This window comes from Thalassophryne amazonica, chromosome 12, assembly GCF_902500255.1.
Source record: "Thalassophryne amazonica chromosome 12, fThaAma1.1, whole genome shotgun sequence".
Classification (NCBI taxonomy): Eukaryota; Metazoa; Chordata; class Actinopteri; order Batrachoidiformes; family Batrachoididae; genus Thalassophryne; species Thalassophryne amazonica.
This window is the reverse complement of record NC_047114.1, coordinates 38,243,926-38,262,316: the sequence shown is the minus strand read 5'-3', so window position 1 is coordinate 38,262,316 and position 18,391 is coordinate 38,243,926. Positions and strand designations below refer to the sequence as shown.

General features: G+C 46.7%; 1 protein-coding gene across 3 annotated transcripts in view; it reads right to left on the bottom strand.

Annotated features, from left to right (window-relative positions):
* LOC117521521 (low-density lipoprotein receptor-related protein 8-like) overlaps nt 1-18,391 on the bottom strand; it is a 445,771-nt gene that overhangs the window by 59,371 nt on the left and 368,009 nt on the right. The gene's annotated exons all lie outside the window — the stretch shown is intronic.

Below are 18,391 nucleotides of genomic sequence, written 5' to 3'. Positions count from 1 at the left end.
ACCCGATGGCAGGTCTCGCTCCACTGAACCACTACCCCGGACGGCCAATCAATCCGGGGATTGTGCTTCAACATCCAGGGAAATCCTAAAACCACACGGGAGGTGGCCTGAGTCACAAAAAACTCGATCACCTCTCGGTGATTTCCTGACACCACCAGAGTTACAGGTGGTGTCTTATGCGTGATCGGAGGGAGTAGGGAGCCATCTAGTGCCCGAACCTGTACAGGCAAGGTAAGCGCCACCAGAGGGAGCCCTATCTCCCTGGCCCATCTGCTGTCCAACAGATTCCCCTCAGAGCCCGTGTCCACCAGTGCTGGGGCCTTCAGGGTTGAGTCCTCATAAAGGATCGTGACTGGGAGTCGTGTGGCGATGTGGGTGTGTCCCACGTGAATGTCTCGGCCCACCCCTAGCCCAGTCTCTAGGGGCGGGGCGTTGGAGTTGAACCGCTCGGGGCAGTCCCTCATATGGTGCTCTATCACACCACAAACAAAACAGGCTCCGTGGGCCCGTCTCCTCTCTGCGTCTGGTGCCCTAAATGTTGCCCTACTTGTGTCCATAGCTTCATCAGTAGGGGGAGCTGTGGCCCCACGGAGCGCAGGGGCCGTGGAGCGTGGGGAAGGCGGAGCGCGGTCGGAACCGGAAGGGAGAGGGACGGCGCGTGCCCGGCCACGCCCTTCGTCTCGTTCCCGCCGACGTTCTTCTAACCGGTTGTCTAACCGTATGACAAGATCGATGAGCCCATCTAAATCCCGCGGTTCGTCCTTAGCCACCAGGTGCTCCTTAAGAACCAATGACAGTCCGTTTACAAAGGCGGCGCGGAGGGCAGTGCTATTCCAGCCGGACCTCGCAGCCGCAATGCGGAAGTCGACTGTATAGGCAGCTGCGCTCCGACGCCCCTGTCTCATCGACAGTAGCACAGTTGAAGCGGTTTCTCCTCTATTGGGGTGATCGAACACGGTTCTGAACTCCCTCACAAACCCATCATATGTCTGAAGGAGCCGTGACTTTTGCTCCCAGAGCGCTGTAGCCCAAGCGCGTGCCTCGCTGCGAAGCAGGTTTATTACATAAGCTACCTTGCTAGCATCAGTCGCGTACATAACTGGACGCTGTGCGAAGACGAGCGAACACTGCATAAGGAAATCCGCGCACGTCTCCACACAGCCTCCGTACGGCTCTGGGGGGCTTATGTATGCTTCCGGGGAAGGTGGGAGGGGTCGTTGAACGACCAGTGGAACGTCAATGTTACGCACAGGGTCTACGGGAGGGAGAGCCACAGCGGCGCCTGGAGGGCGTGCTTCCACCTGCGCGGCGAGAGCCTCCACCCTGCGGTTCAGGAGGACATTCTGCTCGGTCATTAAATCTAACCGAGTCGTGAAAGCGGTGAGGATCCGCTGCAACTCACCGATTACCCCTCCTGCGGACGCCTGCGCGTCCTGTTCTTCCATTGGCCGTTCAACAGCCGGTTGACGCCCCTCGGGATCCATGACGTTGGCCGAGATATCCTGTTGGGAAAGTGTAGGAACACGGACCCACAACAGGGGGCGCAAATGAACGGACAATGGAGAAAGTCAAATCAGAAAGTTTTACTGTTGTGAACTCACACAACAAACACAACAGATTACAAATACAGCAGTAACCGAATTCCAAAGGTGTCGTGTGGGCAGGCTCGACGATAGGAGACGTCTGTCCGAGTCGAACCGGAACCACCCGATTTCCTCTGCCACCGAACCCCGGGGATACTGGAGCCGCCAAGTCCCGAACCCCAGGTGGCCACTGCCTCCGCTCGTCGGATCCGGTACTGCTGGCAAGGAACAGAAACAATCAGGTGTGGGTGCGGCTGCACCCAGCAACACACAGGGTGGAAACACCACCTCTACCTCTTCTCAAAAACAACACTGAAGGATTGGAAGGTGAGTACTTATCTAGTCACGTCCAACACTGTCTTCAGCTGACCTTGAGCACAAGCAAAAAGTATTAACTCTTAGAATAGAGTAACTGGCTGAGTTCGTTACCTCCTTGGTAGAGCGATATCTCGGCAATGAGGTAGAGATGCCGTCCTGCTGATATACGTCCCTGTTGATGGATATCAGCTGTCTCGTCTCAGGTGATGGGTGACAGCTGTCACCCTGGCTGCTCCTGTGAGGCGGCAGCGCCCTCTGGTGCCTGGAGCCCGCACTCCAGACAGGGCGCCCTCTGGTGGTGGTGGGCCAGCAGTACCTCCTCTTCAGCGGCCCACACAACAGTTTGAACGGAAAGAAATGCTTTTTTATTAATTACAAGAAATCAATTTTGTTTTCATGGCCATAACCATTTAGTTTACAATTTAAAACACTCAGTTTACCTTATGCTACATCTTCCATAACATAAAATCATGACTCTATATTTAATTTACTTAAAGTGACTGAAAGCTGTTTTCATGCACAGAAAAAGAAAGTATGCTACAAATGCACTTAAACATAGTTTACACTCTTAAAAAATAATGTTACAATTTAACCTCTTTCCATTTTGAAACATACCACCCTGCTAATGTATAAGGATGTATGACGACGTATGATGCCGCACGACGGACGATACATGATCACATAAGCTCAGTATAGCTTTGCACTAGTTGCAGTAGCCATTCTCTACAGCTTAACAATGTCTAATCTTGATCACTGGCCCCCTACATAATAACCATATGATCGTATTGTCATATGAATAGCAAAATATACACTGTATTATAACCATGCAAACACCCTTTTAAAAAAAGCAGGATACAGGGCTAAAATCAAATGTCTCCCACTTTGACATGACTTAATATAACCTAAAGAGTCCCTGGACAAAGTTTGGCGCTTTTGTAAAAAAGTGCACGATTCTATCCCTTAACTGCTGCACTAATTCAAGAACTTGTAGCAGCAGCCTGAAGACAAAGTTTCACAGCTCACAGCAGGACAGTTGTTACACAGTCACGCAGAAAATCTCATGAAAATGTTTATTTTACTCATGCTTACAGAGACAGCACAGGTGCGTAGCCAGACAGGTGAGGGGTCAAAAACACCCCCGTTAACAGTAAAGCTGCAATTGTAAAAACATGCAATTGTTTTACATACAACAACAATACTACTACTACTACTACTACTACTACTACTACTACCACCACCACTAATAATAATAATAATAATAATAATAACGAGAATTAATGCATTATTAACAACTGTTCTGGAATTCTCCTTTAACCCTTTAATGGTCCGCTCAACCAATGGTAGAGAATATTGATATCGACTGCATTCAATTGAAAAATGTGAGGCAGTTAAAGGGTTACGTTCAGGTCAACACACTCAGAATCAATCCAAGACAGAGGTCATCTAGGTTCAGGGTAAACTTATAACTACCACGTGAACTACATGACTTCAGTCATGGACCACCTAACTTACACTTTTCCCTCGCTCCCTGCTCAGCCACAAGCTGATTTCAATAATAAACAAAAGGTCACATGAAGCACATAACTGCTCAAAGCTTGGAATGTTCTCCATGAGGCAGTATTATTACTTATCGGTGGGTATCTTCTCTCAGCAACAGCGATGCACAGTTGCTTGCACCTTTGCATCAATAGAGTAGCGTGTCCCATCAGGTGTTCCTCCAGCTTGGGGAAAAACAAAAAGTCGGACAGTGCAGGATCCAGGTGATATGTGGTAAGATTTGAGTGAATGCAATGAATCTAGTTTGTTGATGCATGTAGATGGATGAGCACTGACATGTTGAGGAATTGCTTATTTTACAGGATGAACCAGGTTTATCCTCGCAGCTTTGGCAAAGATATTGTTGGGAGTTGACAGTGTTTTCATGTTCTAAAAATCCTGTGAAGCTTTTGCCATAAAAGCCGCACTTAATGCTGTGCATCTGAGGCTTTGATGGGGCGACCGCTGGTCGAGCAGACTTATCGTAGGAGGATTTTCACTCTTCAACCTCCTTGCCTACCTCTTGACTGTACAACATTAATTTGTCAGTGAATGTGTTATGTTGAAAGTGATTCTGCACATGCTTAAAATTGCAGGCAAAAACCATTTGGTGTAGTAATAGCCAACAAGAAAAGGATTATTCTCGTATCAGTTTCACTTCGATATATTGCTTGTTGTTGAAATAATCGCATCAGGGGTAGAACCTTTCAGCTGACCTTTGTACATCATCAGCAGTAGCATTATTAGGTTTTTAAATCCACAGAAATGTAAATCTTTTAGTGCTCTTAATCTCATTTCATTTGGTTTCTGCTTCTTTCCTCTCATCTCCTGGTCCCTGAGTTATTTTCTGGTGTTTGTCAGCTGTGTTCAGAGTACAGTAGTTGCTCATTAATGCCAAGTGCTGTTTGAGAAAATATCCTACTAGACAATGCACCACTGTCTTAAAGCTCGAGTGCCAGGAAGCATATTGAAATTGAGATGATTGTTAGAATTTTGATGGGGACCAAAGCAATTTTGTTCGTTAGTGTGAATATAAAGGATTCCCAAATTATTAGTCTGAACATGATTAAAATTTGTCCATATCGAAACAAATTCTGAATTACTGGCACATAGCAAAAATTCTAAAACCAGGATGCCATCGGGGTGACGTCACACGTCACGTGGGGGGGTTTCACCGCTAGCAGCTAGCTAGAAGACTGGCGATCGAACTCACAAGGATTTTGCAGCGCTGCTTTTGGACAGGTGAGTTGCCTGGTGACTGCTGTCTGATGGTGTACAGCTATGGTTATTACTTGAGTCTGTTATTATCTGATTATCTGAGTTATTAAGTGCATCTGCGCAAGTGCAGATGCACTTCCGGCTTGAATTCGTCTGCAGGTTTTGACGTTCGCTGGGGCGAAATCCGCTATGGATTTCCCTCAAATTATGTATGTTCCCACGAATTAAAAATTCCCCCAAAATTTTAATGGGTTCTAAATATGATGTAGTTTATATATATTAAACTTCAGACTATATTTTATCTATTGAAGATTGCTGATATTCTAGCTTTAAAGTGTCCACATTTTACCCCTTGTGCCTCACAGAGAAGTCACGAGTCCACTCAGAGGCTTTTTCAGCCAAAACTTTTGCTTGTGATGGTGAGTGAGGTTCAAATTTCAAAAATAGACCGCTGCTACATTGTTTGGTGCATGTGCACTGAGTACGCCGCAAGTCACTCATGTGGAATGCCTTGGGTAGCAAAGTGTTTTAATGGGGACATGCATGCTCCATGCAAATACATGGGCATGTCAGAATCTATGGATAACACTCTGGAAAATGTCTGTAGCTTGCCCAAAGAGGGGTGGACAAAGTCCCTTAAATGTCCTAGATCGGAACAATTACAATATTTAGCAGAGAACATTGGTGTCGGCAGCTGTAACAATGTATGCTCTGTAAGCACATTTTTTTTCATAGCATTATTTGTGAAAATCATTCAGTATTACACCAATAAAAATAGTTTGTGTGAAAACTACATTTAATGTCTTGATTCAAATGTGCTTTGCACAAATGATAGCTGTGTTTGGGAGGGAAAGCTGGAAAAACAGTGGAGATTTCCATCATGGAGCCTTCTCGGGCAGATTGCAGAGCACTATGAAAACATTCATTCATCAAAAACATTCAAGTGTACTACTCCAATCGTCATGAAAAGAAAACACCAACTCAGTATTTTTCAGGTGTTTAGTACAGTAAAAGGCGCACTATAAGCATCTGAACTTGACCTCACCTCTTGGACTCTGTCCCTGCACTTGGAGGTCTCAGGGTCTCTTTGGTTGCCCTTGTCTGTCTCCACCAGTTCTTTCAGCAGATGCCTCCTGAATTTATCATAAACTAAAGTGTCCATATCAGAGGGGCTGTCGGGTTTGGATCTGAATAACATCAGGTACTCCTTAGCCTAGCATCTCAATGGGCTGCGACAGCCTGGAAATGGCATCTGTGAGGAAATTTGCGCAGTGTGATGCAAGGGATATAGACGTTCACCGTCCCCTTGCCTCAATTGTGGCGCGGTGCCCACGTGTTGCTTGATTTTTGAACAAACCAAAAAATTCCCTATGATGAACTCCCTCACCAAATCGTCATGTGGACACCTCGTACCCCTCACCATGTAGTCTCTGCAACTCAGAATGTGCAAAACATGTGAGGGGGTGGACACACACTTTTCATTTTATATGACCGGAGGGGAAAAGCACTTCTCCTGTCCAGGCACAGACAAGCTGTACGGATCGGATTCATTGCCCTGGTGTCTGTGCTTATCTCCGGATTCCGCAGTGTCAAGTGGACGAGCGTCTACAACTCCCCCCAGACGGGATGCCAGTCTGACTCTGGTTACTTCCCCAGCCAAGGCCAGTGGACTGAGACAATGTAGATTAAGTGTCTTGTCCAAGGACACAGACAGGTAGAATGAGCGGGATTCAAACCTTAATATTAGCATGCAAACTGCTTATCTATTCAGCTACTTGTTCTACAGTATGATTCCTACAGATAAGTTTCATGTGACAACCCATTGGCTTTAAAACGCAAAAACTTCTAGGTTGAACAGTTTTACCTTTTATTAGTCATTGATTTTCATCCTGTGTGGTGTTTTTGTGGAATCAGATCAGGTCTGGGAGCACTGGTGCCCAAGGGCGCAATTTAGAAATAGAAATTGGGGGGGGGGGACAAAGCGCGAGGCCCGCAGGGCCGAAGCCCATACGCCAGGGTTCTGGAGGCCACTTTAGGCCTCCAGAAGCCAACGGTTTCTAGATAAGCTCAGATGCATTCTGAGCATCCAGAACAGTAATTTTAATGTTTTGAGAAGACCATTAAGTGGACACCATTTGACTTATGCAATCTGAAACTGTGGATATAAGTACTTTATTCTGAGAATAGCCAGCACTGATTTTATTAACATCCTGGGGTAAATAAGGTATCACCACATGTGTAGAACTCAAAAAGAATGATAGGTTGAGTTTTCATTAAAAAAAACAACTGCAATGTGGTAAAATGTATTCATAAATACGAAACAACAGGCTCTTAATAATTATTAACTATCACATACTGTATTTTTTTTCTCAAAATTTGTTTTTGCATAAGTTTGAAAAAACAACAGATCATAATATTGGCCATGGCCATGGATGAAATTGGTCTTTTTATTGTTGTTGTTTGTTTTTTTTTTGTATGTTCTTTTGTGTTACTATGGACCTTGTGTCTGAAATAAAGTTTGATGATGATGATGATGATGATTAGGATCATAAGATGGTTTGTTTCCTGTCTTTTGTCTAGTCGGTGTCTTGTTGTAGTAGTTGGTGACCCCTATGTAATGTAGTCTGTTGTATTGTAAGCTCCTGTGATGTTTGTGGGTTTTTTCTGTAAATTGTTTAATTCTTATAGTCTGTCAGGGACTACAGATGGAAATTAGCCCATGGCTATAATCGAGAGTTACGAATGTAACTACGGTTCTATGAATTCCGGACGACCGCCAGAGGGCAGTGCTTTAGCACTTGGATAACTACATGTGTGCAGCACAGAGGTCGAGAATATATACCAACAAAGTCACGCCACTGGATGTGACCTGGGTGATGTCACTGGTTGGCTTTATATACCAGACGCACCCAGCGCTCGCTTCTTTTCAGAATGAACTCGCAAGACTCTGAGTGACAAGCAACTCTGGCGGTCATCTGGAATTCATAGAACCGTAGTTACATTCGTAACTCTCATTCTATTTTATTCCTCCTGACCGCCAGAGGGCGGTGCTTTGGCACCTGGATGACTTAATGCCAACAAGGTCACGAAGAGTCACACTCACCTCGCATCAGCAGTGGGGGGTGGAGGCAGACAACACAGCCGAAGTCACAGCAGGAGGAGCAGCCACATCCAGTCTGTAACAGTGGGCGAAGGTACAGGACGAAGCCCACGTAGCAGCAGCACAAATATCACTAAAAGGGACACCTCTCAGTGCAGCCCAGGAGTTGGACACCCCTCTGGTGGAATGGCACGTAACCTTAGGAGGCTGAAGACCTCTGGACCTGTATACTTGTAAAATGGCATCCACGATCCAATGTGAGAGTCACTGCTTTGAGACAGCACAGCCTCTTTTGTGATCACCGTAACACACAAACAGGGCATCCGTTTTCCGGATCCCGGCAGTCACACTAATGTACTGCTTCAACATTTGGACAGGACACAGGGAACCTGAAACAGATAATCCTGGATCAGAATGCGGGGCATACACAGCCAAGGAAACTGGCTGGTTAACATGAAAGGTTGAAATTCTCTTGGGTAAAAAGGATGGATTAGGCCACAGCGTAACCCCAGATCCGTCAGAATTCCATCGCAAACAGTCCTCAGCGACTGATAGGGCATGGAGCTCTCCCACCCGCTTAGCCGAAGATAGTGCAAGTAGAAAGGCAGTCTTCACTGACACCCATTTAAGATCAACACTTTCAACTGGTTCGAAAGGGGATAAGCTTAAACCCTCCAGGACTAGAGGAAGGTCCCATGAAGGTATGCCTGCAAGCCTTGGAGGCCACAAACGTAGAGCACCTTTCAAAAAACGACACACTAAGCGATGTCAACCCACTGACCGGCCATCAATGTAGACATGCCGGGCAGAGATTACAGTAACATAAACCTTCAAGGTAGTGGCAGAAAGTCCTTTCTCCAGCAGTTCTTGTAAATATTTGAGGAGAATAGGCACAGGGCAACGATTCTGGTCTAACTTTTGGTTCTCACACCACCGCGCAAACAGCTTCCATCTGTTCTCATACAAAACCCTGGTAGAAGCAGCACATGAATTAAGGATAGTCTGAACAACAGCCTGGTCACAAGAACTTAACAATGAGTCCGGCCCCTCAACGGCCACACATACAGTTGAATGAGTTCTGGGTGAGGGTGCGAAATCCTCCCCTGTAGCTGTGACAACAAATCCTTCCTCTCCGGGAGAGCCCAAGGTTCCCCTTCAAGGAGTTTGTAAATCATGGGAAACCAAATCCTCCCCGGCCAGAACGGAGCAACCAGCAGCACCCTGTGGCTGCTCTGGTCTATCCTGTGCAGGGTCAACATTAGCAGCGGGAGAGGAGGGAAGGCATAAAGGAGGCAATCCGGCCACAGGTGAGCCAATGCATCCTGCCCCAGCGGGGTGTCTGGTTCTGAGAGGGAGTACCACCGTAGGCAATGTGTCGAGGTGCTTGAAGTGAAAAGGTCCACTTCCGCTACACCATACTTCTGCCAGATCATTTGGACCACAATCGGGGTCAGTCTCCACTCTCCCGGTTGTGGTTTCTGTCTGGAGAGTAAATCTGCAGCGCTGTTCTATACGCCAGGCAGATGAACTGCTCTGACACTTTGAAGGCGAGGCAATGCCCATAAGAGAAGCCTCTGAGTTTCTGCCAAGGAGTGATTGGACCTGGTGTCCCCTGATGGTTTATTGTGATAGACTGTTGACGTGTTGTCCGACCAGAAAAGAACATGTCTTCCTCTCAGGGCCGGGAGGAAATGCTTGAGAGCCAGTCGCACAGCGTGAAGCTCCAGCACATTTATGCGTTGGAGTCTCTCCTGAGGACTCCAGACACCCCTCACCATCCTGTGATTCCACACGGCCCCCCAACCTTTGAGTGATGCATCTGTAACAACCACCTCTCGGTGAGAAGGGATGGAGCCTAGAGGGACACCCTTGCAGATGAAGTCCACGTTCCCCCAGGGTCTGAGGTGCAGAAGGCACTGGTTGGAGAGTCGTACAAGCCTGTGCTGATGCAACTTTGAGTTGAGGCCTAGGTTGTTGATCCAAATCTGTAGGGGACGTAAGAACAGAAGTTCCAAAGGTACCACTAGTGACACTGCAGTCAATTTGCCCATCAACCGGAACAGCAAACCAAAAGGCAGCGTCAGAGCCCGTTGAATGTGTGAGATGAAACGAATTACATCGTCCACTCTCTGCGGGGATGGTGATGCAGTCATAGTCAGGGAGTTGATGGCAATGCCGATGAAGGTCATTTGTTGACTGAGAACAAGCGAACTCTTTGCAAAGTTCACTGTGAGTCCTAACTGAGAGACATGGTTCAGTAGAAGAGCTGTGTCATTGTGCGCCTGCTCCTGAGTCGGAGCGCAGACAAGCCAATCGTCTAAGTAGGGTAGGATTCTTAATCCAAGAGCTTGCAGTGGGGCTAGTGCTGCAGCCATACATCTGGTAAATGTACGAGGGGTGAGAGAGAGGCCAAAAGGAAGCACCCTGAACTGGTATGCCTGACCTTCGAAAGAAAAGCGGAGAAACTGCCTATGATGAGGCGCCACTGGCACATGGAAATAGGCGTCCTTTAAGTCGACACTTGTGAACCAGTCTCCTGGTGTGATAGCTTTAAGGACGTCTACTGTGCGGAGCATGTGAAACTGCAGCACTTTGAGATAACGATTCAAACGTTGGAGATCAAGGATAGGACGAAAGCTGCCATCTTTCTTTGGAACAAGGAAGTAAATTGAATAGAACCCCCTGAGCTGGTCTGAACTGTGAACTGGCTCTATGGCCCCCTTCTCCAGGAGTTCCAAAATCTCCCGTTGTAGGGTGGAAAACTGCACCGAGTCATCCTCACCCCACTGAACTTTGGAGGACGACATCTGAACTGAATTCTGTAACCCTCGAACAAGGTTGAAATGACCCATGGGTCTTGAACTTGAGCCTCCCAGTGGCTGAGATGATTTCGTGAAAAACGGCTGAGGGCCAAACGCTGGCAGTCAGACCCGACCACCTCTGCCTCGCATCCCTGAGGACCTCTGGGCGTGATTACTGGAAGCTCTGTGAAACCGTTCCGTTCTCGGGGGTCTGCCCGTAGGCTACCGAAAGGCAGGCCACTGGGAGAGCTGTCCCTCAACTGCGAAAGCATGTGCAGCTCTGGGAGTAGGCGGGAGCCTGGATGTAGAGTGAAAAGCTGTAGCACGTCTGACTGGCTGAGGTCTGGAAGACCGGTGTAGGTCAACAAACTGTCGCCGAGATTTACTAGCCTCAACAGCATGCTCCAAAGTTTGCTGGGCCACAGGTCCAAATACGTGGCCTGGAAGAACCGGCAGTGAACTGAGTGTGCCTCTGCAGGATTCGGACAGGGGGGACTGTGCAAGCCACACCTGACGTCTAGTGATGGTAAGGGTTGACATCAGTCTGCCAAGCTCTCTGGACATATAAGCAAAGGTTTGGAGTGAGGCATCACTAAGACTTTGAGTAGCATCATCAACCTCTGCCTCCCTCAAAGACTTTGAGAGGGCAAGGGCTAAATGGGACAGTGAGTTGCCTAGGCAACCAATGTGAGCAGCTATGTCATAGCTTTTGGTGAGGAGGTCACCAGTGACCCTACACTGAGGTTGTGGGCAGTGGGCATCCGACCGAACAGCATCAGCCGGAGCGACAACCAGGTTCGCAATAATGCTGTCAATGGCGGGCATACGGTTCAGACCATACTGTGCAGAATCACACATAGAGCTAAGGGCTCTGCAGTCCTGCGATAGATGGGTCAATGATTTGGGGTCTGTCCAACATTGGTGGAGCTCCTCGATATATGGTTGTGAAACTGGAATGTTGAACTCAGGCTTCTGAGTGATTTTGAAAAAGGCACTTGAAGAGGTGGTTTCCACAGGGGGATTGTCGACTCCAAGCCTGGATAAAGCCAACTGAACAGCTTGCTTGACAAAGGATAGTCCAGGTCCAGTTTGCGGCAGGGACTCTGCCTCAGCGGTGTGAGAGCCCACTAATGAATGGCTTGGAGAAAGACCCCTCTCATCCTGATCCTCCACACAGTTCATATCACTTGTCATGTATAAGGAATCAGTTGCAGCAATAGACATGACATCTTCCTCCAGCTGAGTAACTACACTGGTCTGATCAGCCTCATTAGGGACAACAGGAACTGTCACAGCATCCCTAGGCTGTAGATTCAGAAGCAAGGACTTAATCTGAGCAAACTCAGAAGTCAACGTTTCGACCTTTTCAGCCAAAGCATGGTGCTGAGTAACCTTCTTAGCAGAAGGGGCTCCTGCATGTGGGCGTTTACGGCACTCTGGTTCCTTCCTGGGGCTGGAGGCCAAAGTAGCACTAGACATTCCACTTTCCAGTGCCGCATGTCTAGCAGATCTCTCTGCCAGTGGCATGCTGGCACAATTAAGGCAGGCATTGCCAGTCAGGGCTTCCCTCAGGTGTCCGATCCCAAGACGTGAGGGGCAAAACATATGTCCATCATCTGGGCTCAAGGGAGCCAAACAGGTACTACAACAATGCAACAAAGGCCCTGTCAACATTGTGAACTGCATGCAGATGGCTAACGCAAGCCCTGACGGTTACAGATAGAAAGACAAAGCGTGAATCACACGCAGTGTAAATAGTAACACGAGGCACGGAGCGTGAAGCGCTCACAGCCGTAGACTTGACACGAGGCACGGAGTGTGAAGCGCTCACAGCCGTAGACTTGACACGAGGCACGGAGCGTGAAGCGCTCACAGCTGTAGACTTGACACGAGGCACGGAGCGTGAAGCACTCCCAGCATAAAAGCTAATACAAGGCCCGGAGCATGAAGCACTCACAGCGTAAAAGCTAATACAAGGCCCGGAGCATGAAGCACTCACAGTGTAAAAGTTAACACAAGGCACAGAGCGTGAAACACTCACAGCCACAGTAATAACACGATGCACACAGCCGAAAAACTCACAGCCCAAGTGCTAAGTCACTTACAGCAATGACAACAACACTAGCTGCTAGCGCGCGGAGCTGTTAAACTTAGCAAAATGGCGGCAGTGCAGACAAAGTACTTCAAGTAGTGGAAAACACTCACGGCAAGCCCAAAACAGTACACTATACTGGTTCTGATACACTACCACGTAGTTAACAGGGTTAGCAACACAACTAAACAAATAGCCATCTTTCATTGAAACAACACAGCTAATGTGCACAGAGGAAAATACCCAGCAGGGTAGCGGCGAAGGTGCGCACCCGGCGTTTAGGAAGGTGTACTCACAACAGGCGTCAGTCAAAGAATACAAAAAACGGTGAAGCCGTGTCTCGCAGCCTCTGGAGGACGTGTGCAGTGCACGTAGCTCCAACCAAAGGTGGGTTGCGAGGCTACAAGCAAGAGCGGCAATCGCAGCTAAATGCGTTCTCAACCTCTAAAAATGCGAGAATGTAGAAAAGAAGCGAGCGCTGGGTGCGTCTGGTATATAAAGACAACCAGTGGCGTCACCCAGGTCACACCCAATGGTGTGACTTTGTTGGTATATATTCTGGACCTCTGCTGTGCACATGTAGTTATCCAGGTGCTAAAGCACCGCCCTTTGGCGGTCAGGAGAAATGAAACAGAACTGAGATATTTACACTTTATGTGTTCATTAATATGTGTTGTCCCTTTTAAATAAATAAATGAAATGAAATAAATGAAATGCAAAGGATAAATTACTTATCATGAATTTAATTTTCGAAGTGGCACTAATGACAACACTCATAGTGAACATAATTTCGCTTGCATAGACTGATTTTGGAGATCAAGCAATAATTGCAGATGGGCTTTCTGAGGTCCCAGATAGCTTTTCGATTTCCTTTTCTAACTTTCAGAATTTAGTAAATTAGCATACTTATGTGTAGACACTAGTCCCTATACAGGCAACTATTTTTGGTTTCAAATCTGGGTAAATGCAGTCCCAGAAAATTCCGAATGTGACAAACAAGAAACAGGTGTTGTAAAGAAGTCAATGCAGCTAAAAAATACAAACTTGCATAAACAAAGATACTATTCTGACATGGTTTTGCACATAACACTGACATGGTTTGCACATAAGACTGGCATAGCATGTTTCAAGTACACACATATATGTCAGAAGTTGGGGGGGGGACATACCATATTCTGTCCCCCCTGGTTGAAAAGGTGGGGGGGACATGTCCCCCCTATTTCCCACCAAATTGCGCTCATGCTGGTGCCATGGATCACTGCATCCACCACACTGCAGAACCACTGAATTGTCTTGGATCATTGATGGCAATCATCCAGGTACACAACTGATCCATCCCCACTTATATAAAGTGGCCATCTATCTGCCAGGATGTCCCCTTGTCCTCCTCCAGCCATCGTGGTCCTCAACACTGAGGCACCTGTGTGCTGGATCATGACTAGAGAAATGTACCACATGTCCAAAATCTCACAGCTGATGCTCGGTTACAATGTGAGTAATACTCCTTATCTCAGTCTTCCTAAGTCACTATTCGTTTGACACAAAGGCATTACCCTGACCTCTAGTAATACTGTGAGAAATCTTGGAGTCATTTTTGATCAGGATATGTCATTCAAAGCGCATATTAAACAAATATGTAGGACTGCTTTTTTGCATTTACGCAATATCTCTAAAATCAGAAAGGTCTTGTCTCAGAGTGATGCTGAAAAACTAATTCATGCATTTATTTCCTCTAGGCTGGACTATTGTAATTCATTATTATCAGGTTGTCCTAAAAGTTCCCTAAAAAGCCTTCAGTTAATTCAAAATGCTGCAGCTAGAGTGCTGACGGGGACTAGAAGGAGAGAGCATATCTCACCCATATTGGCCTCTCTTCATTGGCTTCCTGTTAATTCTAGAATAGAATTTAAAATTCTTCTTCTTACTTATAAGGTTTTGAATAATCAGGTCCCATCTTATCTTAGGGACCTCGTAGTACCATATCACCCCAATAGAGCGCTTCGCTCTCAGACTGCAGGCTTACTTGTAGTTCCTAGGGTTTGTAAGAGTAGAATGGGAGGCAGAGCCTTCAGCTTTCAGGCTCCTCTCCTGTGGAACCAGCTCCCAATTCAGATCAGGGAGACAGACACCCTCTCTACTTTTAAGATTAGGCTTAAAACTTTCCTTTTTGCTAAAGCTTATAGTTAGGGCTGGATCAGGTGACCCTGAACCATCCCTTAGTTATGCTGCTATAGACGTAGACTGCTGGGGGGTTCCCATGATGCACTGTTTCTTTCTCTTTTTGCTCTGTATGCACCACTCTGCATTTAATCATTAGTGATCGATCTCTGCTCCCCTCCACAGCATGTCTTTTTCCTGGTTCTCTCCCTCAGCCCCAACCAGTCCCAGCAGAAGACTGCCCCTCCCTGAGCCTGGTTCTGCTGGAGGTTTCTTCCTGTTAAAAGGGAGTTTTTCCTTCCCACTGTAGCCAAGTGCTTGCTCACAGGGGGTCGTTTTGACCGTTGGGGTTTTACATCATTATTGTATGGCCTTGCCTTACAATATAAAGCGCCTTGGGGCAACTGTTTGTTGTGATTTGGCGCTATATAAAAAAAAAATTGATTGATTGATTGACAAAGATATTCTAGCTGCAGCCGATGATCCTCTAATGAGACCTAGTAACAAAGACATGCGGTCATCGCCTGAGGTCACTGGTTACCATCCAAGTCTGTCAACCACACAGTCAGACAAGAAGCACAGGACTGTTGTGAAATCATGCACTGTTATCAACCTCATTTTTTAAATATAAAATGTTTGCTACTTTCTTTCATTACTACATTCTTAAATAAAACACATTACATTTTCTGCTTTACTTACACATGATGAAAATACAGGTCAAACGTAACTTCACCTTCATATGCACTTCTTAAAAATGACATACTCAATGTGCATGTAGATGCAATCACACAGATAAGGAGAATGAAACATTTACTTCCACTGCTAATGACTAATCTCGAGGCACAGTTACGTCAGATAAGTCTTGGCCTTGAGTTAACTACCTAGCACCGAACAAAAGGGAAAAGGTACTGAGTTCACTAACCCACACACTCCTGCAGAATGACAATAAGAATCAGAGCCTGTTTACACTCAGGTGCTGTAACTAGACGACATGAATGTGTGGAGGTGTCTGGCAACACAATGCATTGAAAACTAGTCTCCAGAGGTCCTATTCATCAGGAGAGATACAAACCATGGCTCAGGGTTTATTTCATTAATTGCTTCAAAAATCCACATTTGTGTTTCTCAAGCTTGCTAGAGAAGAAGGATCGGAGCCACTCTTGTTGAATTAGATAAAATTCTTGTTGAATTAGATAAAATTACCAAGAACAACAAAGAAATACTTCTCTAATGTAAAAATGCAGAATCATAGATTCAGAGAGTACATACTGCCCCACTGTTGCTTTATACATAACTAGCTGAGTTACCTGTTCTACACACGGGTAATAGAGATGAATTTTAGTCATGTCATTGTATATTTCATGTCACTTTAGTTAAGGTGTAGTATGTTGTATAATGCATTGTGTGTATGTTGTCATCATTAATTTTCATAGAACAATTTGTGACATTCAAGAGACTCAAGTGAATGATGATAAAAAGGTGATAGTGTATCATATTACTGCAATGCTCTGGGATATATAATGTTCTTAGGGTGACCCTGAGGTGCACAAATGAAAAGTCCATCAGCATGACCAACTCAGGGGCAACCTACATATAGGTGACCGTGTTAAAAGCACTGTGTCTCCACATTTAGCCCAACAACTTTCAGTGACTGCCCCTGCGACTTCTGGCCTGTTCTAATTAAGGTCCACCCTAGCCAGCCACTACTATGTACTAGGTAATGTGCGATGCTTGCTACCTGACCTGAATACTACATAAACAGCGAACAAAAAGGGCTACAGAATGCGGGTTGTGATTGAAATTAAAGCGCACATACGAGGTCTGTCCAAAAAGTATTGGACCTTTTTATTTTTTGCAAAAACCATATGGATTTGAATCACGTGTGATTGCATCAGCCAAGCTTGAACCTTCGTGCACATGCGTGCGTGGGACAAAACCACCTCCGTGTTGGTCTCACAGGACAGCTTTCAGGTGGCTTTCAGACGGCTTCCGGTTGCTTTTCAGTCGTGTGAGTATCCGAGAAATTGTGCATGAGCTGGACATGCCCCAACATGTCCTGTGAGGCTTCATCACGGCGTTGCTTTGCGCCATGCGGCTCCGCCGCGATGCGTGGAATTCCTCCGCACGTCTGTCTCAATGTGCCGAAAAAGTGCTGATGTCCACGTCTTCCGCAATTCCTGTGCTAGTCAGACGACATACCGGATCAAGACAGCGTCCAGTTTAGAAATGAACAGCACATTCCACTGTTACAGGAGTTTTTGTCATGGAAAGAGGAGCGGAGGAACTCCACGTGTCGCGGCGGAGCCGCATGGCACAAAGCAACGCCGTGATGAAGCCTCACAGGACATTTTGGGGCATGTCCAGCTCATGCACAATTTCTTGGATAGTCACACGACTGAAAAGCAAGGAAGCCGTCTGAAAGCCACCTGAAAGCCGTCCTGTGAGACCAACACGGAGGTGGTTTTGTCCCACGTCATGAGCGGCACGGTGGTGCAATCCTCCGCTTCTCTTTCCATGAAAAAAACTTCTGTAACAGTAGAATGTGCCGAAAAAGTGCTGATGTGCACGCCTTCTGCCATTTTTGTGAAAGTCAGACAACGTTCCGGATCAACAAAGCCTTCACATTGGAAATGATCTGGTTGTTTCAGCGGGGTGTCAGCCTGTCGATCGGCGCTCGGAGTGCGCAGTGCTCTCAGACGCTGTGGGCAGTCTTTAAACCGGCTGGGGCACTCCTTACTCTGTGTAATCCCCATAAAATCATCGCTGAAAGTCATCTAAATTTTCCGAATGGTGTCCAGCTGGAGGTCTCTCACAGTTTCTGGAAAGATTTGATGCAGCAAAGCTCCAAATCATTCAGACATTTATTCGCAATACAAATCCGACGAGAGGGGTGGACCACTGCTCACACAAAGACTGCTCACAGGCGAATGACACAACCGACAGGAGTGAAAAAACTCACGCATGCGCACAAAGGTTCAAGCTTGGCTGATACTTTTTGGACAGACCTTGTACGCTTTCAACCTAAGGGCCCCAGTGACCTCCCCCTTGGTGCCCCCAGCCACCATAGCAAAGTTTGGTGTGGATTGCTTAATTACTGTGACTGTGCATACCGCGCGCACACACACACACACACACACACACACACACACACACACACACACGGTCAGCCTTATATATGAGACAGAAGTAAGAAGTAAGTGGGCGGCCACTTGGTTCAGGTTTCTGCCACTACACTTGTTCTGGTCCAGTCTGTGTCTCCTGCCTCCTGTGCCTCATGCTACATTCCCAAATTCTCTTGCATTATCATCTCAAGAAATTGTTACTTTGCTTTCACAACAGGTCCTTGCTTTTGGCAAGTTTGGCTTGATCAGCTCAGCCACAACAAGGATTTCTGGCCACATCATGGACCCAGCGGGAGTGGACAAACTGCATCAACCTCTCAGCTTGCAGGGGACACTCTGGATCTCCAGAATGCCTACCATCTGGTCCGATGAGTGGAAGACTGCACTTAACACCCTTCTTGGCCACCTTGAGTTTTTAGTCATGCCCTTCGGTCTCACCAATGCTCCCGTCATATTCCAGGTCT